This window comes from Podarcis bocagei (genome assembly GCF_964188305.1).
Source record: "Podarcis bocagei genome assembly, chromosome: 2".
Classification (NCBI taxonomy): domain Eukaryota; kingdom Metazoa; phylum Chordata; class Lepidosauria; order Squamata; family Lacertidae; genus Podarcis; species Podarcis bocagei.
This window is the reverse complement of record NC_138126.1, coordinates 54,442,597-54,470,199: the sequence shown is the minus strand read 5'-3', so window position 1 is coordinate 54,470,199 and position 27,603 is coordinate 54,442,597. Positions and strand designations below refer to the sequence as shown.

At 40.6% G+C, this 27,603-nt stretch overlaps 1 protein-coding gene and 2 long non-coding RNA genes across 5 annotated transcripts in view; 1 reads left to right on the top strand and 2 right to left on the bottom strand.

The window, feature by feature from the left end:
* SLC6A1 (solute carrier family 6 member 1) overlaps nt 1–27,603 on the top strand; it is a 77,319-nt gene that overhangs the window by 21,718 nt on the left and 27,998 nt on the right. The gene's annotated exons all lie outside the window — the stretch shown is intronic.
* LOC308577297 lies at nt 458–13,237 on the bottom strand. 2 transcript variants are annotated; one of them, XR_014003575.1, is made up of 3 exons: nt 13,150–13,237; nt 11,794–11,893; nt 458–705 (listed from the first exon to the last, which is right to left on the bottom strand). It is a non-coding gene; the product is annotated as an uncharacterized lncRNA (long non-coding RNA). The 2 variants fall into 2 exon arrangements; XR_014003576.1 differs by lacking the exon at nt 458–705 and adding an exon at nt 11,422–11,594.
* Nucleotides 16,528–22,223, bottom strand: LOC308577279. Its single transcript, XR_014003566.1, has 3 exons — nt 21,818–22,223; nt 21,370–21,505; nt 16,528–17,032 (listed from the first exon to the last, which is right to left on the bottom strand). It is a non-coding gene; the product is annotated as an uncharacterized lncRNA (long non-coding RNA).

Genomic DNA, 27,603 nt, shown 5'->3' with positions numbered 1-27,603 from the left:
CATAAAGCCTTTCGCATCTTGGGACCAGTTTACTTGCAGGATTGCCTTAGCCAATATATGCCCACTCAACCACTTTGTTTTATGGAACTTACACTTTTGCAGGTGCCATGCAATGCACATTCTGCATTTGTAAGGATCCAGTATTTTAGTGAGGCAGCCCCTACACTCTGGAACTCCCTGCCCATTGACATTAGGTAGGAGGTTTCACTGTATCCTTTTTCACATCTGCTAACACCTTTTTGTTGTTGTTGTTTAGGCAAGCCTACCCAGGCATCTATGTTTGATATGTATTTTAATCTGTAATTTTAGCATAAAATGCATGCATTTAATAGTTGATTTTATTCATTTTGCTTTTTAAACCTTTTATATTCTTCCTAATCCACTTAGATGTTTTATTTGCAGTTGAGGCGCATACAAATTTTGTTAAATAAATAAATGCTAGTTCACAACCCAAATTTCAGCTTAAAGAGGAAAATGTTCACATGCCTTCTAAGGACAAAGAGTCAAGCCTCAACTGCAAGAAAATTCCAGAGGGTAGAAGCCCTGATGGAAAAGGCTTTTCCCTGTGCTCCATCAAGCTTACATCATGGAAACATGAAATTCAAAGCCGCACCTCCTTTATGATCTAAAATGGGATCTGAGGTGTGTATCTAAAGGATACACTCTTCTCCAGGCTGGTGTAAGGCTTTGTAGGTAACAATCAGGCTAAAACAGACACATGTGATAATTAATGTCACTTATTTATGGGCTGTGTGCTCTTCTTAGTATTTTGCCCTAGCTGTTACTTTTGGAGACTTGTCAAGGGCAGCCTACAATACACTCCGTGTCCTGGTGAGCTAGGCGATTCTAATTAAAGACATTAAAGGTAAAGGGACCCCTGACCATTAGGTCCAGTCGTGGCCGACTCTGGGGTCATCTCACTTTATTTGCCAAGGGAGTCGGCGCACAGCTTCCAGGTCATGTGGCCAGAATGACTAAGCCGCTTCTGGCGAACCAGAGCAGCACACGGAAACGCCGTTTACCTTCCCACCGGAGCGGTACCTATTTATCTACTTGCACTTTGATGTGCTTTTGAACTGCTAGGTTGGTGGGAGCAGGGACCGAGCAATGGGAGCTCACCCCGTCACAGGGATTCAAACCGCCGACCTGATCGGCAAGTCCTAGGCTCTGTGGTTTAACCCACAGCACCACCCACGTCCCATTAAAGACATTACAGTTCTTAGAATACAACAGTTAAGCTAGGCTGAAGCCAGGAGCACCCTCAGGTTAATAATAATATTCTAATAATAATTTATTATTTATACCCCGCCCATCTGTCTGGGTTTCCCCAACCACTCTGGGCGGCTCCCAACAGAATATTTAAAAAGCGATAAAATATCAAACATTAAAAACTTCCCAAAACAGGGCTGCCTTCAGATTTCTTCTAAAAGTCAGATAGTTGTTTATTTCCTTGACATCTGATGGGAGGGCATTCCACAGGGTGGGCCCCACCACCAGGAAGGCTCTCTGCCTGGTTCCCTGTAACTTGGCTTCTTGCAGTAAGGGAACCGCCAGAAGGCCCTAGGTGCTGGATCTCAGTGTCTGGGCTGAATGATGGGGGTAGAGACGCTCCTTCAGGTATACTGGGCCAAGGCAATTTAGGGTTTTAAAGGTCAGCACAAACACTTTCATTTATGCTGTGAAACGTACTGGGAGCCAATGTAGGTCTTTCAGGACCAGTGTTACATGGTCTTGGCAGCCTGTGCAAACCTGTGCTTTCTGGGAGAGTGTGATCCTGTGAAGAACATGCAAGATCATCAAATGACTCACCATCACCACTCCTATCTTATATGGACAGGTCATTTTCTCCTATTTGTCTAATAGCACCAATAGACTGCAGCCAAAGGTTGCTCTGAACAATTTAGGACTTACACTGGTACCTCAGTTTATGAACTTAATCCATTCTGGAAGTCCATTCTTAAACCCAAACCATTCTTAAACGGAGGTGCGCTTTCCCTAATTAGGCCTCCTGCCATCGGTGCCTTTCTACCAATTGGACTCCGTTCTTAGACCAAGGTAAAGTTCTCAAACCGGGACACTATTTCCGGTTTTGCAGAGTTTGTAAACCAAATCGTTCTTAAACCAGACGGTTCTTAAACCGATGTACTACTGTGTGTGTGTGTGTGTGTGTGTATCAATCATTTGGAAGTTTATTTTATGCATATAATGTTTTGACTTCAGAATGAACAAGACAGACATGTTTTTAAAAACATCTCAAAGTTCTACCAGCTAAAGTCTTTAAATAATAACCAGTTCCTAATAATTCATTCTCTCTGTGTCATGCCCTAAAATGCCTGTTTCCATTGCACTCTGACATTCCCAGGATTCCACCCCATTCTAGAACCAGACCAAGAAACTGCCTTGAGTGCAGTAAAGCAGTGCCAAAAAAAGCAGTAAAGCAGTGCCAAAAAAACCCCCCAAAACAAACTCTTCATATTCATATTTGTTGCTTCATTTAGGTAGGTTCTTTATCTTGGTACTTCGGTGGCATATCTTGCTTTATTTTCTTCCCAATTCCTAGGGCCACTTTTTTTATTTTTAAAGGAAAAGCTTTATTTGCATTTCTCATTGATTTAAATGAGGAAGTCACAATGTACCCATAATGGTTACTTTTCTTCCCCAACAGAAGTGCATGAAATTTGCAAAAAATCCTGAAGAGATGAAGCTGGCTGAATGTCAGATAGGCATAGAGCAGTTTGTGCTAAGCACCTATACAGCTATTGGAGGTTTAAAGGTTTATGCCAACCTGCTACCTTTTTTTGTAGCAACAGTAGTCTCTCTCCTCTGACATGGATCCAGAAAATGGATCCCACCAGTTTCTACACTCTACTCTGTTATCTTTGCATTTAAAAAATAAAATAAAAAATCGGTTGGTTAAGAGAAACAAAGTGATTGTTACTATACGTAATGTTTCTTTGTATACAGATTGTCATTTCCGGAAATAATACACATTGTAACAGAATTGGTTACTATATGTATTCACACAACCCATATTGTTCTCTGCAGCTTAAAACTTTGCTGATAATTATATAACCAGCTGAGTCCCCTATGGGAGTCTGTATGTAGTAGGTAATCAGTCTTTTCTTCTATTAGTCCTTAGGTGCTTATTTATGCAAACACTGTTTTACAGACAATATCCTATGTTTCCTCGTTATTCCGCAATTTGGGTTTTTTGCACATGGTTGCTTATCGATGAAATATAATCAAGCTGATAAAATAATCTCCCGGGCTTAAAAGGCAAGATACAGCAACTAAGTGCTCAGCAAGAGAAGTAAATTCGCTAACTGTGCCTAAGGCCTTTAAGTGTGTATAGTTGTAATTCTATAATGCAGTGGTACCTCGGGTTAAGAACTTAATTCATTCTGGAGGTCCATTTTTAACCTGAAACTGTTCTTAACCTGAAGCACCACTTTAGCTAATGGGGTCTCCCACTGCCGCTGTGCCGCTACCACTCAATTTCTGTTCTCATCCTGAAGCAAAGTTCTTAACCTGAGGTACTACTTCCGGGTTAGCGGAGTCTGTAACCTGAAGCCTCTGTAACCTGAAGCGTCTGTAACCTGAGGTACCACTGAATTGATTATTATAATGCATTTAATAATTATATCCCACCCTTCCATGAATGATGCCCAAGGCGGCTCACAACAACAATACAATTAAAATAATTAAAACAGAAATACATCAAATTTAAAACAAAAAGACGAATAAATAAGTGGGGGTTAAACATGATAAAAGGGCAGTCAAATTACAGTAGCTATAACACAGAGCCTGTGTGGTGGGGTGACTTGAGTGGTGGGCTAGGGCCTGGGAGACCGTGGTTCAAAGCCCCACTCATCCATGAAGCTCACTGGGTGGCCAGTCACTCACTCTCAGCCTAACCTACCTCACAGTCCTGGTGTGAGGATGAAATGGGGAGGAGGAGAACTATCTATGCCAATGAATGAATGAATCTTTATTTGTGTCAGCCATAGCAATGAAACAAAAATACAGTGGTACCTCTGGTGATGTACTTAATTTGTTCCAGAGGTCCGTTCTTAACCTGAAACTGTTCTTAACCTGAAGCACCACTTTAGCTAATGGGACCTCCCGCTGCTGCCGCGGCGCCGCCGCGCAATTTCTGTTCTCATCCTGAAGCAAAATTCTTAATCCGATGTAATATTTCTGGGTTAGCAGAATCTGTAACCTGAAGCGTATGTAACCCAAGGTACCACTGTACAATATACAAAGAACAGAAATAAAAAGTCAGTTATATAAAGTACATTTTAGGGTTTTGAATCAATAGTCAAATGGTGGATCTTATTCTGAACTGCCCCAGCTAAAAACCTTGCAACCTTTGCTGTCCCCTGCTCATCTTGATCTGCCAAGAGAAAGGACACTGTGGCAGTGGTGAGGTGACGCAGAATGGACAGTAAAAGAGGGGTGATAATCACATTCTTCAAGTCTTTATAAAGAGTGCAAGCCAAGTGGCCATCTTTGCCACTTTGAGCTCTTTGGATGAAAGGTGGGATATAAATGTGTAAAGAGGATGGAGTAAATGGGGCAGCTGGCTTTTTGGATATCCCATGCCCATTTAGCTTCTCCATGCCCATTTCTGTACCACGTAAAAGTTTTGAACAGGCAGGATGTTGCCAGTAGAGTAACATTAACACATGCTGCTATCCTCCTGCTGGGTTGGACTTGATGTGTCACATCCACACCACAGATTTAAAACTATTTTAAAGCACATGACTTCTCTCCCCCAAATTCCTGAGAACTGTCATTTGTTAAGGGCGCCGGGAATTAAAGCTCTGTGGTGGGTAAACTACAGTTCCCACGGTTCTTTGGAGGAAGTCATGCACTTTAAATGTATGATGTGGTTTGCACTGAGTCCTCTTTGCTTATTTGGCTGCACAGTGCTTCATTTACATCACATCATAAGCTTTTTACTACTTTAGTTATTTGTTACATTTATATCCTGCTTTTTCCAGAAGGAGCCTCTGAGCAGTCTTTTTAGCTTTAAGACAGCCACATGTAAGAACTGAGAGAGCTTTCACAAAGCCACCTAAGTCAGTTTAACATCTACTGTCAATGTAACAATGATATACTTGCGATAATTTAGGAAATACAAGAGGCTGCTGGGGAAGGGATCTGATCTATCTAGGAACATGTTGGGAAGCATTAAAATTTTAAATCAGAAAGTGCCACAGATCCAACAATGTTACTCACATGTGGGGAAAATCTGATGATGTAGCCCTTTTTGCTTCCAAACTAAATTAAGTATTGGAAATTTCTTAGAAAATAAATCACTGAATAGTCCACTTTGAATATCTGGTACTGGGATTTGCTGTACAAAGGTTAAACCAGGTGTCCCATCTCAGACAAGGTCTCTGAGTTCAGGACAGCAATTTTATCTCTATCTAGCAAAACACTGAATGTTTACTTCTTGCTTCATTGCTTAAAAGCAATCTCTTTTTTTATTCCAATCAATTTCATATTCAGCTAGCAATGTATCTTATTGAATTGTTTCCTTTAATAATACTTAACTGACTATTCAATAAAATTACATCTCTTTCTATAACAGATAAGCAAATTTGATCCAGTCTACTGTTGAGATGACTGCTCCTCACCAGAGGATTTTCTTTTGAAACATTTCTACAGTTTGGCACCAGGTGTAAACATTTTTCATAATTCTATAATGGAGTCCACTGTTTATTTCATCCTTTAAGCTTTATATCATTCCTTGGATCACGCTCCATTATATATATCCCCCGATGATGATCAGATCCAGTTAAGCAAGCAAATACTGCTTCACAAATAAGCTGCTAAAGAATTAAGTAAATAAATAGTTAGGGAGGATAAAGCAGTTTGTGGCTACCTCTTTTGGGCTGTTGACATTGACTGGTTCTGTATTTTCACCTCTCTTTGTAAGCTGGTATCCCTGAATTTAAACCAGGCATAGGCAAACTCGGCCCTCCAGATGTTTTGAGACTACAATTCCCATCATCCCTGACCACTGGTCCTGTTAGCTAGGCATCATGGGAGTTGTGGACCCAAAACATCTGGAAGGCTGAGTTTGACTATGCCTCATTTAAACCCTATATCCTCATCCTGTGGTGGTTGGTTTTTCCATCTCCTGCACTTCATGACTTAATTTCAGTTTATGCCCAGGGTCTCTTAAGGATCATTACCTTCTGCCATTGTTGAAAGGGCTTGTTTCATGTCCAGCCACTAGGCCCACTGGCAGGAGGACCCCCAACACTACCTCCTTGCTGCTCCTGCTCATCTTCCCCTCCTGCCATGATACCACAGCACTATACCTTTCCTCTCCTTTTTGCATGTGAGGGGGCTCCTTTTCACCTGTCTGTCCACCAATAACAGACCTCTATAAAGGGGAAGTACTGGAGAATAAGAGAAGAGCTGGGATTTTGGTAATTTATCATGGGAAGGATAAACGGAAAGATTTGTTGGGGTGGAGGCTTAGTGGTGGCCAGGACAGTTTCAGTCCTTTATCTTAAAACACAGTTGTGTTGAGATTTAGAGCTCCTCTTGGCAGCCACTGGCTGACAGCTACATTTTCCTCTTTTCACAATGCCACATAGATAGCTTTTTTTCCTAAGGCATTTTTAGAAGGGGGAAGGGCAGTCACCACAATTTTTTTGTGGTAGGTGCCATTTTGTCCCAAAACGCCTCCAATATTGCTACATCCAGGGCATTCATGGGAAAGAAAATGTCAGAAGCCAAACAGATGTTGGCAAGAGGAGTTCTGCTACTCCCTCCAGCAGCAGAGCTTTTTTTTATTATTATTATTATTATTATTATTATTATTATTATTATTATTATTGAAAAAGTGAAGGAATGCGCATCTTTTTTCATTTGTTACCAAATATGTGTGCCTGTACATACATACTTACAAACCTGAATCTTCTTACACATGTGCTCATGGACCTGTTGTTATGGGGATCTTGACTAGGCTCAAGTATACATCACAGAGGTTGTCAGGCTGTCAGGTCTCAGGCCTTTCTATGGATGCCCCAGCTGAATATTGCCTTTATCAGTAAGAGCATGGTTGAGGACCTTGAAATATTGGATTTTCCTCCATTATAGAGCCCTATCCCCTAATTCTCTACTTTACGATCTTTTGAGTGATAGTGCAATCTACAATCTATCATTGATTTGTAAGAGAAAACTGGATTCGATAGGGCTTACTCTAACTGACTTTGAAATCTCTGATCCCAAAGATACATGGGAAATTATCAGAAAGACTCTCACAGAAAAAAGTGTTCTCGCCATGCTTGAGGTTGCAAAGCACAGCACTTGCTCTCCTATCCACTTAAATCTCCCTTTGTGTAGAGATTTCCAAAAGGGATACATGACAAATCTGAAGAAACATGAATCGTGTAGGCTGTTTATGTTGGCCAGATTCAACATGTTTCCCTCGATGGTAGTGAGAGGAAGATACTTAGCTATCCCAGAATTAGGGTGTCTCTGCAAATGCAGAAAACAGGAACCCGATACTCTAGAGCATATATTCTTTTCCTGTGATTTCGGCAGTTATGCCAGAAAACAATTATTTGAGGCCCTAAAATTTAATAGACAGATTTTTACACAACCAGCTGTTCAGGACCTGCTGGCAGACAGCGATGATCAAATTACATTAATAGCGGCTGAATTTTTAAGCGCTGTCCATGAAGAAAGAATGGGCCATGATAAAGAGACTTAGTGGTTTTTAATGGTAGGTGATGTTGCTGTGTTGTATTATATTATCTTTGTACATCGATTCATTTCTTGGAGTTAAGAATAGGACTAGGATAAATTGTGTTCGTTGAGCCCGTATTTTATACAGTCTGTATATGATGTTTGTTTGTTAATGTGTTATGCCTAATAAAGGATTTTGAATTGGATGCCCCAGCTGTGTGATGTGGAACAAGTGAAAGGGGCTTCTCAGTAGTGGCCTCACACTTGCTTGGCTCCTGTATCAATGTCAGTTCAGCATCAGACAAGCACCTTTTTAATTTCCCCAAATTATGGAGTGATTCTAAAATTTGCTTTAACACAGTGGGTTTTACTGTTCTGCTCTCTCACACATTAGTTTTGTCCTGCACACATACTTCTTGCTTTTTAGGGATGCATTTTGATCACTTGTGTGTTCTTCTTTAATTTGTTGACTTATATTGTTGCTGTAATTTTTGCTCTAGGGAACTTGTTCTTAGGCGGACATAAATGAATAAATAAATTTTGCAGTAAACTATAAATGGCTGAAAGCAGGAAATAAAACAAGGCGAGTAGTTTCAGTAGTTCGGTCCTAAAACCATTGGTTGCCAAACTATTGCAGGCATAGGCAAACTTGGCCCTCTAGATGTTTTGAGACTACAATTCCAATCATCCCTGACCACTGGTCCTGTTAGCTAGGGATCATGGGAGTTGTAGTCCCAAAACATCTGGAGGGCCGAGTTTGCCTATGCCTGAGCTATTGACTGTCAAGCTATTTACAAGGAGGAAAGCAAGGGACTTATGTAGGCATTCTCATATGGCCCTGGACAGTTCTCTGAACGGAGAGGTATAGAACGTGGAGTCCCCTAAGGGGCCTGGGTTTTTTTTAACTTATAAACACTCCAGAATTAGGGATGAGCAGTGAAGTGGCCAGGTTTGCTCATTAAAATACACAGATATTTTGAAGGGCTTGAAAAGGACCTCTTCAGATTCAGTTGAATGAGCAATAAAATGCTAAATTCAGTTGAAACATAAAGTGATGCATGTCATGGAAAAATAATCTGAATCACACATTTACAATCATGGGGTCTAAACTAGCTGCGACTGACCACGGGTGAAATATTGGGGTCATAGTGGGTAGCTTGATGAAATGTTGTCCCTGTGTGCAGCAGCTGTGAAAAAGACAAATTCCATGCTAGAAATCATTAGCAAAGGAGTTGAAAATAAAACTACTGATATCATAACGTTGTTACGCAAATCTACGATGCAGCCACATTTGGAATACTGTGTACAGTTTTGGTTGCCTCACCTCAAAAAAAGGTTATTGTAGAGTTGGAAAGGGTTCAGAAAAGGCAGCCAAAAGGATAAGGGGATGATGGGAAAACTCCCCTATGAGGAAAGGTTACAGCATTTGGGACTTTTTAGTTAGAGAAAAAGTGAGAGGAGGCCTGGCAGAAGTTCATAGCATAGAGGAAGTATAGAAAACCTCCTCCCCTCCCCCCCCAATAACACTAGAATTCATGGACATTTAGTGAAGCTGAATGTGGAAATATTCAAGACAGACAAAAGGAAGCAATTCTTCATGCACCACATAGTTGAACTATGGAACTCACTGCCACAGGATGCACTGATGGCCACCAAGTTAGATGGCTTTAAAAGAGGATTAGACAAATTAATGGAGGACGATGCTATCTATCTCTGTTATACATGATGGCTATGCTCTGCCTTCACAATCACATGCAGTTGCCAGACACTGCCATGCTGTTGTGCCCAGGCCCTGCTTGCGGGTTTTCCACAGGCATCAGCTTGGCCACTGTTAGAACAGGATGTTGTTGGACTAGATGGGCCACTGGCCTTATCCAGCAGGCTCTCCTCAAATTCTTAGAACAATTTAGCTTTGCTAAAGCATTTGATACCATCTGAAATAAATTTGTGCATGCTGATGTTCCCTTAATATTATTGGCTGCTAATGTGTTAATATACAGGTGCCATAACGCGTTGGGTCTTTACTGCTGTAGTGAAAATGGATTTGACTACTTATCTGGCTGCAGTGCACCTACTGCTAAAGGAAGCTACGTCTGCTTATTCTTAGTGACATGTATGCAGGGCCAGGCAATTTAAAGAAAATAACCTCTTATTAGCCAAAGAGGAACTGTCTCCAAGCTACAATAAAGCATTTTTTTTCTTTTAAAAGCAAAGCAATAGCAGTTTGTCTTTAAAAAGTGAGCTGTAACTCTAGGGTAATCACAGGTTTGAAAGCCAGAAGAAGAATGCAATTCATACAGAAATCTGAAAGGTAATTATATGGTTGTAGGCAATGGATGGATATAACACACCAATTCCGCTTCACTAAGTCCTGGAGGAGGTCATTCTACTCCAACCAAAAAAAAGAGAGTGGGTGGACCCAGAATGGCTTTTACTGCCCATTTCAGACATGCCCACAGAAGCTTAACATGGCCGAGCATCTCTGTACACCACAAAGCCATTAAGTTAAAAAGTGGTTAAAATATTGGCCCCTTGCGGTATTGAGGAAGGCCATGAGGATGTGATATGGGGACCTAGTCCCACATCCTGATAGTCTGGTGTACAAGAAGAGTGTGCTATTCTTACAGACCCCTTGCCAGGATCCAAAGCCCTAGTGTTAAGACACATTATCCCAGCCCCATGGCATCTGATGTGGAAAGGGTACATGGATACAGCAAAGATATCACACCTGGGAGCACAGGGGCGCATTAATCTAAATTTTCTAATTGCACGAACTCCCCATCAGATATCCCACACTGAAAAATTAAGCCAAATGAACACAAAGCATGCTTTGCTTCTTGCTTGCGCCCAGTATAAGCAGCAGTTTCTCCATAACTCAGTCGGGGTTTTTGATCTACTAACAAGATAATCAATGTAAATCCCAAGTCAATGACACTTACACTGGTGCAACAGCCACTGGATCATCCCAAGAGTTCTCTATCTATTCCTGTTGCCTCATCAAACTTGTGCTGGCACAGCTAGTACCTCTCAAACACTGGGCTTCTCCCTTTCTCACCAAGATTGCCTGTTCAGCACAACTCAGCTGGTGGCTTAGACTGATCCATTTATGGTGGAGAGAAGGTTTGGCATGGTGCCACACAGCATCATCATTATTCAGCTACTATTCCAGAATAATATACTTGAAAAGCCACATTTTCATCTACTGCAAAAAATTAACTTTCGTAAAAGATCTGGAATGGATCCTCAGCATCTTAATTTGTGTGATATGTGCACCATCCAAGTTTCTGAGTGGAAGGGTTGGAGGTTGGTGGGTGAGGTTTAGGAGAAGTCTCTTTTATGCCACTTCCCTCTGACTGCCTACGACAGCAATCATTAGCTGCAGACAAAATTTCATCGCAATAACCAGGTTTTCCATAGCTCAGGCAGACACGTAGTTCCTCTTCTAATTTGCTACACACCCACAACATCAACATTTCAGAATATTAGGCTTTAAATAGAAGAAAAGCTGCAAAAGGGCTATCCCTGTGCACATGCTAATAACTCTGACAATTAATTGATGGAGGAGCACAAGTGTCTGTAAGGGGTGTGACTACAACCACATAACTTTTCTTAATTTGGGCATAAACCATCATTAGTGTGGAAAGGAAATTGTACATCTGTGATGTTAAGTATCCTTAACAAACTAATGTTCCAAGATTTTTGGGGGGGACGCCTTGATTGTAGGGGAAATGTATGCTATGGGTGTGATCTATGATACTTAGCAAAGCAAGATATATATATTTTTATGCTGTACAAGAAATATGCTCCCAAAAGATGGTAATTTGCTCCAAGGCAGCAGTGGGCAACTGTGGCTTTGGCCTAATTTCATGCTGTTGGCAGAGTACCTGGAGGGAAAGAAGGGCGGAAGAAAACAAGTGAAGAAGAACCAAAACAGATAGAACATAGGAGGGAGGAGGTGGGAAGCCCTCTGCAAGTCATCAGTTCAGACCTTTGGCAAGAGTGATATGTCCCTCCCACAACAGAGAGGAAAAAGAGACAGAACCAGAAAGAAAGGACCCAACCTTTAGCTCTGACCCCACCTACCACAAGCTTTAGTCCAGCCCCAGCTACTGCAGCTACACGCCTCCTGCTGGATTACGCCTCTGTAGGATGCAGCTCTCTACAGAGAAAGAGAGTTCTTCACCTATGCATTAAAGAGAAGAAAGCCATGCAAAGTCAGAGAAGACTAGAAGAGAACAGGAAAGCAAGTCACAACTAGGATAGAGAACAACTATGGGCAGTTCCTCACTATACATTTAAAGCACATTCAATGTACACTTAGAGCACATGACTCTCCCCCCAAGAATCCCAAGAGCTAGTTTCCCCCTCTACAGAGCTACAATTCCCAGCACCCGTAGCAAGTTACATTTGTATTCCTCTATTTTGAAGACTCCCCTCCATTTATTTTTGGATTTCTGCAAATGTGGGGATTTCACCAAACCCTCTGATACCTGCCTCTTGTGCCATTTTGTTTATGAGCAAAGATGCCTAAAGACTGAAAATAAGAGGAAATGTGTAAATCCTTGAGTTCCATCTGTAGAAGGCCTTTCACATAACCCTGAAATGTCATTTGTGGAGGTCCGGGGGGGGGAGCAACACAAGAACAGGCCTTTTCTGCAGTGGCTCCCCACTTGTGGAATGCTCTACCCAGGGAGTCTTGCCTGGCGCCATCATTATATTTGTTTAGACTCCAGGCAAAAGCTTTCCTCTGTAGCCAGGCTTTTGGCCTTTTAACTATCTGGGGCCTTTTAGAAGTGGGTGGGATGTTCTCTTTCCTCTTGGTTTTAATATACCTATGTGGTGCGGGGGGGTGTGGTTTGTGTTTTTTGTCTGTTTATTTGTTTGGTTGTTTGTAAGCTGCTTTGGGTTGCCCTGGGCAAGATAAAACAACTAACAAATTTAGTAAATAATAAATGATAATATATATTGTAAACATCTACCATGAAAGTTATTTAGCTGTCATAACAGGGAAAGCAAAGCTAAAGGTATTTGATAGACAGCATAGATGCTACAATTCACCTAAAAACATGAAACATTTTATTTATTAAATGTGTTAGTCACTTTTTATCTAAAAGGCGTTTTACGTTTAAAAACATAGACACAAATTCATTGTACTATAGAGAAAAAAAATAATATAAACATTAGCATTTCATGAACCAAAGTGTTATGGGCAAAAGTCCAAAGCTGGATAACAAAGAGGTTCATATTTTTAAAAAAAAATACTGAAAGCATTTATAAAACAAAAATATCAACAACAGCAACAGTAAACAGTAAACAGATTCAACAGATTTAAACTCTGATAGGTTAATAACCTATTAATGCTTATGTTCTTAGATAATCCTCTGCCCCCTCTATCAACTAACATTTTCACCTCCCAACATAACCATGAAAGACACTCACCCAGCTTTCTTAAAAATCTTCAGTGATTGAGGTTCCAAAATTTTCTCTGGCTTTACATTTAGAAGATTAAGCTGCTTGCTAAAGAAGCTTACCTTTGGTGGGAGAAAGTACATCTAAAATTAGTCCACCTCAGGCTATTGAGCTCCAGTGAATGTTTTTATAAGTGGAAAAAAATCACAAAATCCATGACCAGCCACGGCAGCATTTCCTCCCCCCCCCCCTTTAAAGCCCCAAACTTTTAATGTATGGCAGTTTTGTAGGATCAGAATGGAGAGCATTTATTTATTTATTTATTTATTTATTTATTTATTTATTTATTTATTTGTAGTTCCAGGTTTGGGCAGACATGGGGCAAATTGCAACCTTTCTGGTTTGGTTCTCAACATCGGCTGATGCCCTGACATATAGGCCAACATCAGTCCCCCATAGCTGGCAGAACACAATGGATTGTGAAGTTGTGATGCTGCAAGCATCACATAACTTTGGGCAAAATAATGTTGGGTCAAAGGACTAGTCACAAGGTTCAAGCTTTGTGAAATTTCTTTGAATTATACTATACAGAAGCCCAGTCAGAGCTCAGATTGGAAAACGGTATCAACACAATGAAACAACAACAGAGCAATAAAGTACTTGTGTGTAGGCAAAATTATATTAGATCTGAACCAACAGGTTTTCTCCTGAGAACCTTTAGCAAAACGGGACCTAAAATTGCAGTGGTGAAAGTTTGTAGGAATGATTTACCAATTGTGCAGCAATGTACTTCCTCCTTGGTTACTTAAACAGGGTGGAGTGATACTGAAATCGTGGCACTGTTGAAGGCATAACCTTTTCCTGGCTATACTCCATGTTTACCTTTCCATAATACCCCTGGAATAGCACTGCATCACAGCAAAGGGACAGTTTCAAGGAGCATTATTGGGAACTGGGGATGTGAAAGCATTTTTAAAAACACAAAAACCAGAATATCCCTCGGAATGTTACATTGTGATGTTCATTCCAGGGACATGATGCCCAACTGACTCCATAAACCCACTACAGTACTACCAAAGGTCAATTTAAAAAGCCAAGGTTCTATTAATTGTCAAGAGTTCGAAAGCACGTCAAAGTGCAAGTAGATAAATAGGTACCACTCCGGCGGGAAGGTAAACGGCATTTCCGTGTGCTGCTCTGATTCACCAGAAGCGGCTTAGTCATGCTGGTCACATGACCCGGAAGCTGTACGCCGGCTCCCTCGGCCAAAAAAGTGAGATGAGTGCCGCAACCCCATAGAATAGAATCATAGAATCATAGAGTTGGAAGAGACCACAAGGGCCATCGAGTCCAACCCCCTGCCAAGCAGGAAACACCATCAGAGCACTCCTGGCATATGGTTGTCAAGCCTCTGCTTAAAGACCTCCAAAGAAGGAGACTCCACCACACTCCTTGGCAGCAAATTCCACTGTCAAACAGCTCTTACTGTCAGGAAGTTCTTCCTAATGTTTAGGTGGAATCTTCTTTCTTGTAGTTTGGATCCATTGCTCCGTGTCCGCTTCTGTGGAGCAGCAGAAAACAACCTTTCTCCCTCCTCTATGTGACATCCTTTTATATATTTGAACATGGCTATCATATCACCCCTTAACCTCCTCTTCTCCAGGCTAAACATGCCCAGCTCCCTTAGCCGTTCCTCATAAGGCATCGTTTCCAGGCCTTTGACCATTTTGGTTACCCTCCTCTGGACACGTTCCAGTTTGTCAGTGTCCTTCTTGAACTGTGGTGCCTAGAACTGGACACAGTACTCCAGGTGAGGTCTGACCAGAGCAGAATACAGTGGCACTATTACTTCCCTTGATCTAGATGCTATACTCCTATTGATGCAGCCCAGAATTGCATTGGCTTTTTTAGCTGCCGCGTCACACTGTTGGCTCATGTCAAGTTTGTGGTCAACCAAGACTCCTAGATCCTTTTCACATGTACTGCTCTCAAGCCAGGTGTCACCCATCTTGTATTTGTGCCTCTCATTTTTTTTGCCCAAGTGCAATACTTTACATTTCTCCCTGTTAAATTCATCTTGTTTGTTTTTGCCCAGTTCTCTAATCTGTCAAGGTCGTTTTGAAGTGTGATCCTGTCCTCTGGGGTGTTAGCCACCCCTCCCAGTTTGGTGTCATCTGCAAATTTGGTCAGGATGCCCTTGAGTCCATCATCCAAGTCGTTGATAAAGATGTTGAATAAGACTGGGCCCAAGACAGAACCCTGTGGCACCCCACTAGTCACTCTTCTCCAGGATGAAGAGGAACCATTGATGAGCACCCTTTGGGTTCGGTCAGTCAGCCAGTTACAAATCCACTGAGTGGTAGCATAGTCAAGACCGCATTTTACCAGCTTCTTTACAAGAATATCATGGGGCACCTTGTCAAATGCCTTGCTGAAATCAAGGTAAGCTACATCCACTGCGTTCCCTTCATCTACCAGGCTTGTAATTCTGTCAAAAAATGAGATCAGGTTAGTCTGACATGACTTATTTTTCAGAAATCCATGCTGACTATTGGTGATCACAGCATTCCTTTCTAGGTGCTCACAGACTGTTTTCTTAATGATCTGCTCCAGAATCTTCCCTGGTATTGATGTCAGACTGACTGGGCGGTAATTATTTGGGTCCTCTCTTTTCCCCTTTTTGAAAATAGGGACAACATTTGCCCTCCTCCAGTCTGCCGGGACTTCGCCTGTTCTCCAGGAATTCTCAAACTTGACTGCCAGTGGTTGTGAGATCACATCTGCCAGTTCTTTTAATACTCTTGGATGCAGTTCATCTGGCCCTGGAGACTTGAATACATCTAAACTAGCCAAGTATTCTTGTACTATCTCCTTAGTTATTCTGGGCTGTGTTTCCTCTGCTGAATCATTTGCTCCAAATTCTTCAGGTCGGGCATTGTTTTCTTTATCGGAGAAGGCTGAGGCAAAGAAGGCATTGAGGAGTTCAGCCCTTTCTGTGTCCCCTGTTTGCATTTCACCATCTTCTCCTCTGAGTGACCCCACTGTTTCTTTGTTCTTCCTTTTGCTATGAACATACCCATAAAAGCCTTTTTTGTTGCTTTTAACCTCTCTAGCAAGCCTGAGTTCATTCTGTGCTTAACTTTTCTAACCCCAGAGTCATTCATGACTGGACCTAATGGTTAGGGGTCTCTTTACCTTTTTTTAACATGTGCTTGATAACACCTCCAAGCACAATGGTCTTGGGAGGCCAACACCAGGTACATACACTTGAAACTGGCTGACTGCTGGGACAGGATGCTTGGAAAATGAGATGCTGAAAACCCATCTATTGGCGACATGGCAAACAAGGTGCCCTGGGATGGGAGAAATGTAAGGCAGCTGTGAGCTACTTAATTCTACTTCCTCTCATAGACTCCCAATGCAATATTTCCCACCCAAACGCATGACAAGCACACACTAAAAGTAAACATCAAAAAGTTTCTACAAATATATATATGGAAATGTGTTTTTCAGGGGCTACATGCTATTTTACAGTCCAACCCATGCTTTTACCATAAATCTGGATATTTTTCCATATAGCTTAGAAATTAGGAGCTAAATAACTCGGGGCAAGATCTTAGCTCTAGAGATGATTACCATGAACTCCACCCTCATTTGGCAATGGATGCCAAGGATATTATCACTCTCTTCTGACCCTGTATAAAGCCCAGCCAGCTCTTGCATCATGGCCTTGCAATTCTCTTTCGCCGGCATCTTGATTTAAATGTTAGGCTCTTGTCAAAATGTTTAGCAGGTTGGTCCACTCAAAGGTTCCATATAATTTGAGAATCTTCCATATTTCAGATTTCTGTCTGAGTTTAAAGAAAGTGTGTTCAGTTACTTTGCTGTTCAGAGGTTCTTTGTTTTAGAAGGTCTACATTTAAAATAAAAATAAAAATTAATTAGACACTAAATGGTTTTAAGATTTTAAGTTCTCTTATGATCCTATACTGATTTATGTCTTTATGGAATAAACATAGAAGCAAACACTGTGCTTATGGTTTATATGTTGCTAACGCTAGAATGTCCTTTAATTTCTTCATGACATATTTTATTTTGGACAGTTCCTTTAAGGTGGAATGCAAGGAATGGTATCCTTAATTGCCATTTAATCAGGGAGCCTAATTAAGTCTTAGCACAAAACATTTCCATGGGAAAGCATCTACATATGGTTAATTGCAGCTGGAATAGCAATTATAGGCAGTCATGTTGCCCCTCACTGCACAAACATGAATACTTCATAAAAATTAGGAATGCTTAAAAAGAGAGCTTAGTTTTCTCAAAGCTCAGAAATTTCTGAAAAATTATCCTTAGTATGAACATAACATTGCTATGTGACTTTCCTGGCTGATGATTAATTGCAAATAGTTTATGAAATTATTTTTTAAAAAACCTGATTTTTCACTAGATTTTGTTTTTGATATTTTAATAAGTTAGATTGATATACAGTGTGATCAATCACAAATTACTGCTTATCTTTCGGTAGGATCAGTGTGTAACTACTGGGGAAATATTATTATACTATACTGGAAATTTGAATAAATATTGCATGATAAGGCACAAACCACAAAGGACTTTCCCCCATGCTAATGTGCAAAAAAATTATATCCTAAGTTTAGAAATGGAGGAGGAATAATAACATAATAATATAACAATTATAATAATTTATTATTTATACCCCGCCCATCTAGCTGAGTTTCCCCAGCCACTCTGGGTGGCTCCCAATTGAGTGTTAAAAACAATACAGCATTAAATATAAAAAACTTCACTAAACAGGGCTGCCTTCAGATTTCTTTTAAAAATAGGATAGCTGCTTATTTCCTTGACATCTGATGGGAGGGCATTCCACAGGGTGGGTGCCAGTGCCAAGAAGGCCCTCTGTCTGGTTCCCTGTAACCTCACATCTCGCAATGAGGGAACTGCCAGAAGGCCCTTGACGCTGGATCTCAATGTTCGGGCTGAACGATGGGGGTGGAGACGCTCCTTCAAGTATATAGGACCGAGGCCGTTTAGGGCTTTAAAGGTCAGCACCAACACTTTGAATTGTGCTCGGAAATTTTAAACAGATTTATACCCTGAATTTGGCAGTTCTAACCCAATTGACGCTGGCCTGCATCTGACCACGTCTTGTCTCAAGTTTGACCAAGCCACTCATGCGTTGCTGAGTTCTCTTTTTTAAAATGTTGAACTAATTATACACAAGATTATATACAAAACAGATGTGTACATTTATTATACATTTAAAATGTATAAAAGAATCAAGATGAGTATTTTATGCAGTTATATGCATTGGTGCAGGTATCTGTTTATGTGCTGATTACTTTGAGAAACATGGGGTATAATATCTGTAATAATACATGTAATATACAAGAAGAGTTTTTAGAGGAACAGGTAAAAAATGACAGAATTGGGGGGGTGGATCTGTCCAAGTAAGCTCAGTGCTAAGATATTCAAAAAATCCCTATCTAGAATCACAGAATTCTAGGGTGGGAAGTATACTGAAACATATTTTACTATGTTCTATATATGCTGCAACCTGCCCAGAGTGGCTGGCAAAACCCAGTCAGATGGGTGGTGTATAAATATTATCAATTAATTAATTAATTAATCCCAATCCACAAGCCTGGAATGACCATCATCCAATCTTCCCCACTTCTAATAGATTATATATTTGTATTGCACCACAAAGAGAGAATATGAGGCATGGGGAGAAGCATTGCATAGACCAAAAATTGGGAGGTGCAAACCAAAGCAGTAATACTTTTAAGATAAAGAGCAAAGTTTAATTAGGACTGGAATAATCAAAGCAACTGGTCATTTAGTTATATGCTGGGGTATATGTTTCCCATTGCAGTTCTGATTTCCAAGTTGGAATTAGATGCATTTATTCACAGGCTACCGGTAATTTATTATGCTAATTAGTTCATTCACAATTACTGCACCATAACAACCAAAGGCAACTGTCCTCCTCCAGAGAAAGCGCAAAATAATCCCTTTTTGAAAAATGCATTCAGTAATTTTCCGTGTGAATTTCTAGAGTGTAGGGAAAGGGCACCGATGAAAAAGGGTTAAAGGGATTAGAAAAAATATTATGCAAGTCCATTCTACCAAAGCTGGCCAAGTAATCTTCAGAAATACTGTGGGAGAATCCAAAAAGAGGCAGAGTTGGAGAGTCTAGTGAAAATTCCTCTGATTTAAGATCTTGTCATCTTCAAAGAAAAAGTATCCATTCTCTATCCCAGTGTTCATTAATTCAGTGGGGCATACTCCCATCGAAGTGGGTATAGGATTGCTGCTTTTTGTGGCCTGTCTCTGAATTGCATGTGTTAATTGAAAAATCCTCCCTAATGCCATGTTAAACTCTAGGCTGTTATTGTTGTTTTAAATGTATCTTTAAATTCATATTTTATCCCCAAAATACATATTCAGTGTGTATTTTATATCAACATACACATCTCTAAATTTATTTTACCCTGAAATTGTGAAAGCTTTTGCACATTCTTGTACTGTTTTTGAGCCAAGAACTTTATTGCAAAATTCGGTGAAATGCAAAATCCTAAGGAAAATTACATGTGAATTAGGGCAGTGAATTACTTCAGGACGTGTAAATTAGGTTAAACCACTTAAAGTGAGATTCTTTTCCATGTCTTCTAACAGCACCATCTTAGACATATCTGTTCAGAATGGGGTTTATTCCAAGGGAAACTATGTATAGGGTTATACCCTAAATGCATGTATATTAAAGAAAGAAAGGGTGTTGGGAGAACACAATCCAGATGAAGTTAAGTGCTTTTAAACCAGGGCAGTCCAACTTTTCATACCAAATGGGCTGCAAGAGTACATAGAACCCAAGGGCTGCACACAGCTTTGTTGCATGGGAGGCAGAGTGAGAGCAGAATTTCACACACACACACACACACACACACACACACACACACACACACCCTTCATGCTGCCTTCCCAAAGCTGGCTAAGCTTTGAGTAGGAGCTGCAAGCATCTGGCAGAGTCCTAGAGCCTTCCTATCTCCTTTCCAAAGCTGGGAAAGTGCTAACTAGATTTGAGGAAGGAGACAGGAGGCCTTTAGGACCTTATCAGAGCCCCCATACCTCCTTCCCAAAGCCCAGCACCTTGCTTACCAGCACAGGGGTTGCAGGGAGCATCAAATGTTGCTGAGAGCCATCAAAATAGGCCTGGAGGGCTGCATGTCGCCATTGGACTACGTGCTGGACCACTCTGCTTTTGAATCCATTGATTCCAATGTAAGACATACAAATACAGGTATATGCTTAATGCTTCTGTAGAAATCAGTGGGACTAAGTATTTCCATTATGTACAGAGAACCAACAACAAATAAACTCTGCCCTCTGCCTGTTGTTTGTTTTCACTAAAATTGAGAGTAGGAAAACATCATATAGACTGGTTTTGAACCAACATAAGGGCTGTGCAGCATTCCAACCATAGGAATGCAGAATCTACTGCATACGAAGGAAAATAATGATAACACCTTAGGGCTCACTTGTGAATCTCCAAATAAAATTCAGTGCAAGACATGATCCCAAGGAGAATGCACTGAAATTATCTGTAAGGTGTGCCAACCTCAGCTGTTCCTTTTTGGAAGGGAAATGTGAATAGTTAATTGCAGAAAGTATCAGCTGCTTGCTAGCATTAGCTACACCATCAAAGCTTTTATTTTTAAGTTTTACTTAAATAATCAGAATTGTTCTAAACATACTGGTAATAGCTTCCCTTCTAGTTAGTGGCCTATGGAGCTTGTGTTTTCTGCAGCGACTGCTCTGCTATCAAATGGTAGCATACAGCCTTACCTCTAGTATTGTCTTATTCATTGGAGAAAGGCGTTTCAGAACTGCCATATTCAGTAATATATGTTTTATTTAAAATACCCTTTTATTACAGCAGCTTCATGGAGAAATTGTGGCAGCTGAAAGCTCTGTGAAAAATGGACGTAGTGTTGAAATAAATGGAGAAAAAAGGAACGTGTGTTGCTTTGTCAATATATTAATGAAATTCAATCAGCATGCAAAGCAAAAGAAGGCCAGTTTTCACCTATTGACCTCTTGCAAAATATATAAAAACTTATCTTGAGCTCCTACTTTTTGAAGTGAGATGAAAGGCACTGCTTCGGTTTATCTCTTACCTTCAGAGCAAGCTTACTGATTGTTTGTCCTTATCACTTCAAGCCAGAAACTTACCAAGATTGCTAGACACTTCAGCAGCACACAGTTTTAAATTCCCAATTTGGCAGGAGGTGGAGATTTCTTGTTTCCATTTAAACTGCTTTCATTTCAAAATGAAATCCCATTTAAACCCAAAGGTTTGGATTGAAGCCTGAGGATCAAAAGAAAAGGGGAGGAAAAAAAGAAATTTGGGTTTAACTTGAATTGGTAGCTGAAAAGGTAACAGTCACATTCAATTGCTTTTCAGCTCCAATTTCTTGCACTCAGGCCAAACAAAATCGTCCTCCCTCCCCTGTGTTTATAATAGGACTGTCATATGTTTTTAATTTATTGTCATAGCCTTGAGCCATCATAAAAGATTATACAAAACATATGAACAGACCACTCCCCGCCAGAAAATTGGATCGTATTAGTCCAATGTATCAAATAACAATCACAATCATTATGAAATTGTTGGTCTTACCTTAGCAGCTAGAAAAGGGATATAACATATAGTATATTGTTATGAGTTCAGGGATGCCAAACCCCTCTCAACTCCCGAATCCAGTAAGCGTTAGGATTTAATCAAGACTTGGGGTGTTAACCAGAGTGCTAGATACATCTAATCTCTGGAGCCAGCAAGTGTTAAAAGATAACCAAGTCAGGTTAGCCTCCTGGCAAAGTGTAAGGAGTAAGGAGAACAAAGGAATCAGCTCTGTGGGAGATGCAAATGGGGGGTTCCCTTCTCCCTCCCTTTACTTGCAGCTAGTGAGAAGGACCAAAACCAGAGTTTATAGCTGAAAGTGTGTGTAGTGTGACCTAGAAGGGGGGAAAGCAGCAAACTGGAGAAAGTGTCAGAGAACAACATTTGAGTATGTGGCACAATGAGTCAGTGTGTCTGGCTGTTAACCAGTAGGTTGGTGGTTCAAACCTGCCCAGGGATAGCTGTGGGCAGGATTCCTGCACTGCAGGGCATTGGACTAGATGAAATCACCAAAGGAAACTTCTGCCAAATATTTTCAAATTTATCTGGAGTCACCATTTTTAGATAGCTCTTATTAGTTATGAGGGTCAAGAGGTCATGAGATCATGAGTGTGTGTGTCTGTGTCTGTATGTCTGTCCTTTTTATGGCATATATATATATATATCTATATATCTATATATATCAAACCCTATTTCCAGAATGATAGTAATATGTTACATCCCCAAAGCATATGGCAAATGCCCTTTCCTGTTGCAGCAATTGTGGCAAGAGGCTAGGCCTTGAGTACACAAGCAGGCTGGTGTCCAATGCATTTGAAATATTTATTTGTTTGATTAACTTAAGTCTGGGACCCAGAGGAAACCTTCCCTGCAAACAATGCAGCCTTCCATTTGAGTGGCTGCATAAGCAAAGGGAGCTCTCCATTCTCTTGCTACCTAGGATGATCTAACGCAGGCTTTCTCAACCTCAGCCCTCCAGATGTTTTTGGCCTACAACTCCCATGATCCCTAGGTGGCAGGGCCAGTGGTCAGGGATGATGGGAATTGTGGTCTCAAAACATCTGGAGGGCCGAGGTTGAGGAAGCCTGATATAATGTCTGCATCACACAAGCACTAGTAAATATATTGTTGAACAATCAGTTATATGCTAGAAATCAGGGAATTCAGTGATTAAAGAGCATTGTAAAATGTATAAATTTACACTCATGCACATCCCTTAATCTTGAATATACAACCCACCACAACAGATTTTTCAGTACATTTTCTCCTCATACTCAACTTAAGCCGAATTTTCCAGATAAGACATTATTTCTTTTATCTGGAAAATTCAACTTAAGTTGAGACATGGGCAATCAGTTGACTAGCAACACAATCTCATTACCCAGAATCTTGCTGACACCAAGGCATCTATGAAAAGCGTCATCTTCAATAGGCATCTTGATCCTCATCCCACTATCTCCGTCGGTTTTCAGAACCATGGCGTAATGGATAGAGAGAACCCCTTAATCTTCACCCAACCACCCACACTTGGAAGTCAATGTTAAATATTCATTCCTTTCTTGGGTATAAGGTAGCTGAAGAGTTAGTTGGCCAAGGGCAGTATGTTCAGTGGTAGATAGGAGCACTACAGCTGGAAAACTATTTGAGAGATGGAAATTAAAAGGAGGAAATGTGTATTTTCAGGATCCCTAAGCATTAAATATTAATGCTGTTTGCTAAATAACTGTAGATGAAACAAACTATCATTTCTGTGCTATAGATGAATATTTGGCCCATTAATTCTCAGAAGAACCTGCAGTTTACAATCTGAGCATGTACTTTAACAGCATGTGGATCATTTGGCAGGTCAAAAAAATTGAAATTGAATTCTTTTGTATAATTAGCTTTCATTACCCCTTTTTACAAGGCAACTTCAGTTAAATCTCCTGAATTCTCATGTATCCATTTAAATCTCTGCACAACACCAGATTGTAATTCTGGAAGTCGTCGTCTTCTTCTTCTTCTTCTTCTTCTTCTTCTTCTTCTTCTTCTTCTTCTTCTGTTGTATTCTGCAAAGGATTGCTGACACAAAATGAATGCATTCACATCTGAATGCTGGGTAGATTGTATGTGCACTTTGGGACCACTTAGCAAGCACTTGCCAGCCTGATAGCTCAGCTTGTGTTTAAAGCACTGTTCATAGCATCCAGCAAGCAACATCTGCAGAGTGCCTTGCAAGTTATACTGTCATCTGCATATAAATTAAACTGAGAATTTAAAGTGGAGTGTTAGAAACTTCCTTAGGATACAGGCAGGGACTAATGGCAATCAAAGGTTCACACACATTTCAAATTCAAAGTTCCTTCTCTGATGCAATTAAATGAAGCTGATTAGTAATTATCAGGAAAATAATTCACATTAAATATGATATTTATGCTCAAGCTGATAGCTAGATTTCACTTTCCACTTACCATATCATTATTAATAGGATACGTATTATCAACATGGAAAATATACGGAAGATGCCCCAAATCAATATATATTATACAGTGGTACCTTGGGTTACAAACGCTTCAGGTTACAGACTCCGCTAACCCAGAAATAGTACCTCGGGTTAAGAACTTTGCTTCAAGATGAGAACAGAAATCGTGTAGCGGTGGCACGGTGGCACCAGAAGGCCCCATTAGCTAAATTGGTGCTTCAGGTTAAGAACAGTTTCAGGTTAAGAACGGAGCTCCAGAATGAATTAAGTTCTTAACCCGAAGTACCACTGTATAGGGATGTACACAGGAAGCTTTGAACCTTTCTTCAGTCTCTAAGAAGCATGGGTAGCATTCAACTAAGTTTTACTCACAGTAGGTCTACTGATATAGGTTCATTAATTTCAGTGTGTCTTCTCTGAATAAAACTTAGTTGAACACTGCCACTTGTAGAAGAAGGAGAGAAGGAAACAGAGTCAGAAGAAGAAAACATGTTCTGCTTGCTTGCTTCCGGTGGTAACATCACACAACAAAGTTGGGTGAGGATTGTTATATTCATTCAAGTTGTTTATATCCTGTTTTTCAGGTGAACATTCTAAAGCAGTTTACACAGAACTTCATATATTAAAACTATAATAAAAAGGCAGGAGACAAGCTACAGGGGGGGAAAGGCCTTTTGAAAACTGTTCCCCTCAGGCAAAGATGGTTTGTGAGTAAACCTGTGATGGCAATTTAGGGTGCCAATAAAAAGTTGGCCATAGAAAGAGGAGGCATGGCTAGGCCAGGCCACTATTTAGGAGCTAAATAATGGGCTGCCTGTTTTGTCTTCTCTCTCTCATTCGTCAGGGCAATATTAGGTAGCTCTGTGGTGGCAGCTGGGAGAGGGGAAACATCCCATCTGAAACACAGGGAGCTAAAGGGTGGGCAGCTGTTCAAGCGTGTAAGATCTTTCCCCCTCAAAAACACGCCTGTTGCTTTTGCAGTTCAAGCTGGTGTACAGCAGGAGCCCTGTACAGTATTAAGGACACAAAACTCTTCTTAGCACTGCAAATTTTCTTTGCCCTCCTACAAACCAGACTGGGCCAAAGGGCAACCGTTAGGCAGGCTCCATCCACATGCTGCAAGCCTGTCCCCATTTTACATCTGCCAGACTCTGCAGGCTGCTGCATCCCTGCAGCCATAAAAGAGAGGAAGTTATCTTTTTAGTGCTTTGTACTCACCAGAGGGGATGCTCTGTACTATGGTCTAATTTTATTACGGCAATGTTGCCTCTGGAAGTACTGACTTTCTAACATGCTGTTAGGCTACAGGGTGCCATGTCTTGATACAACTTCTTTTTTTTTGGGGGGGGGGTGAAGCCTAAGGTTTTGTCTTCCTCTTATAGGTGGTCAGCCAAGAATGAGCAGCTGTTTTATGACTCATTAATTCTCTCTTATCCCTCCTATGTATTGGAGGGACAGAAATTATAAGCTCTGGTTTCCTCTTATTTCAGTAGAACAGTCCATCTGTGATTCCAGGCACTGTACATACATTATTGGCCATGGAGCTCTGCATCTTGGGTGCCTTCAGGGAACCAGCCTGGGGAAAACAGTTCTTAATCCCCATCTTCCAGCAGTCACTAGTCATGAAATACAAGCTAAGAAATGTCTCTGTTGAGCTAGCCTTGTAAAAGCTGGGTAACTTCATTAAGAAAGCATCTAAAGGCATACTAAAATATTATTAAAATTTGTTAGTCATTCCCCCCCCCAAAGTGATCCAAAAGAACTTAGTGTTGGGGGGACATTAAATCCAAGTATAATTAAAAGGCACCTGACTCAATGTTGACAGATAAAGTTGTTCCTCTGTAATCTCCTGTTTTCCTAACACAGGGAGGATGTGTAACTGGATTGAATGATGGGGAGGGTGGAAGAAACTGTAACCACCATCCTTTGGGGTGGGGGCAGGACATTAAACTAAAGGAAGGTTCTTTGGGCTGCAAGCTGGCAATCCTAAACAGACTGAGGGTAGAAAGAGTCACTTACGGTAATTTTAAAGGCAATGAATGCCTTTGTATCTCTAACTTACGAAGTGTTTCCTCCGTATTTGTGAGAGACTGGACTAGCAGTTCCCATTTAAAAGGACAGGGCAATATTAATCTAATACTGACAATAGTATTCCTCTGCAGATGCAAAGATGACCTTAATATGAAGAAAACATACAGGCTTTGACTCTCCGTCTTTATGCTAAGTCTTTGCCATTGCTCCTTCCGACCGTGCCTTTAGGCACCAGCTAGCCCAGCTGCAGCTAATATAAAGAGTCACTCGTGTAGCAGTAAAGCAGCCAACGGGAGTGGAAGCAGTAATTGAATTGCTGTAGAGAGACATGACAGTGAAGCCTGGGGTTTATTTCTGCTAGGAGCTGGAGAGAATCAGGGCAGTCTGAGACAAAGCGTTCATGTAGCCTCGGGAACTAAAGGCCTAGTTTTTCATGGTTCTCAAGACATGCAAAGGTAAAGACCGTGTACATTTTTCTAATTCAGGATCTTCCTCATTTCCAACCTAAGATATTAAAAAAAATATATCTCATGGCTGTCACTAAAGTCTGAAATATAATCATTTGTAGTTCTTTTTAATCAGTTCCTAGCACCTTGAGTGCTTCAGGTGGCCTCAAGCTTTTATGTTTGACTTGACTAATAAAAGAGTTCAGCTTTCAATGGAATTCCAAAACCAAATAATACCATTTAAGAAGCCAGTGTTTTGAGTATCTTCCACTTCTGTGCAATGGGTAGATGTGCTCCAGTTATTAGAAATTTTAGTAATTCCTTAAATTTCACTTCCGAATTGTTACCTTCAAACACATTTCTAAGAAGCAACTGAGGGGTAAATTAATTCACTTAAGATTGTCAGCATTTCTGGTCCAGCATTTCTTGTGTTAACAGTCAAGCACTTCCACCAAATATATACATGAGTTCTCCTACTCCTGCAATTTCTTCAATTTCTTGAGAAATGTCTGCTTCCATATAACTAAGCTGTACTAGGTTTCTGAACTACCACTGCATTATTTTAAGAGCATGGACCCTGACGTGTGGACGTGTTTGTTTCAGTGGTGCAAGTCTTTTCCCAAGCATTTTCATCTAATGTATGACCTAATTCTGTCTCTCAATGCATCTAATGTTTCCACAGAAAGTCCTAGCAACCTAATGAGTATATTCAACACCATATCTATATGAGACTGTTCTGTGTCCAAAATTATGTGTTTGAAGGCTGTTGGATATGAGGGGAGACCACAGAAGATGAAACAACTGGTCTTCTGTAATCAACACAACAGGGAAGCAATTTCCATGCAGCT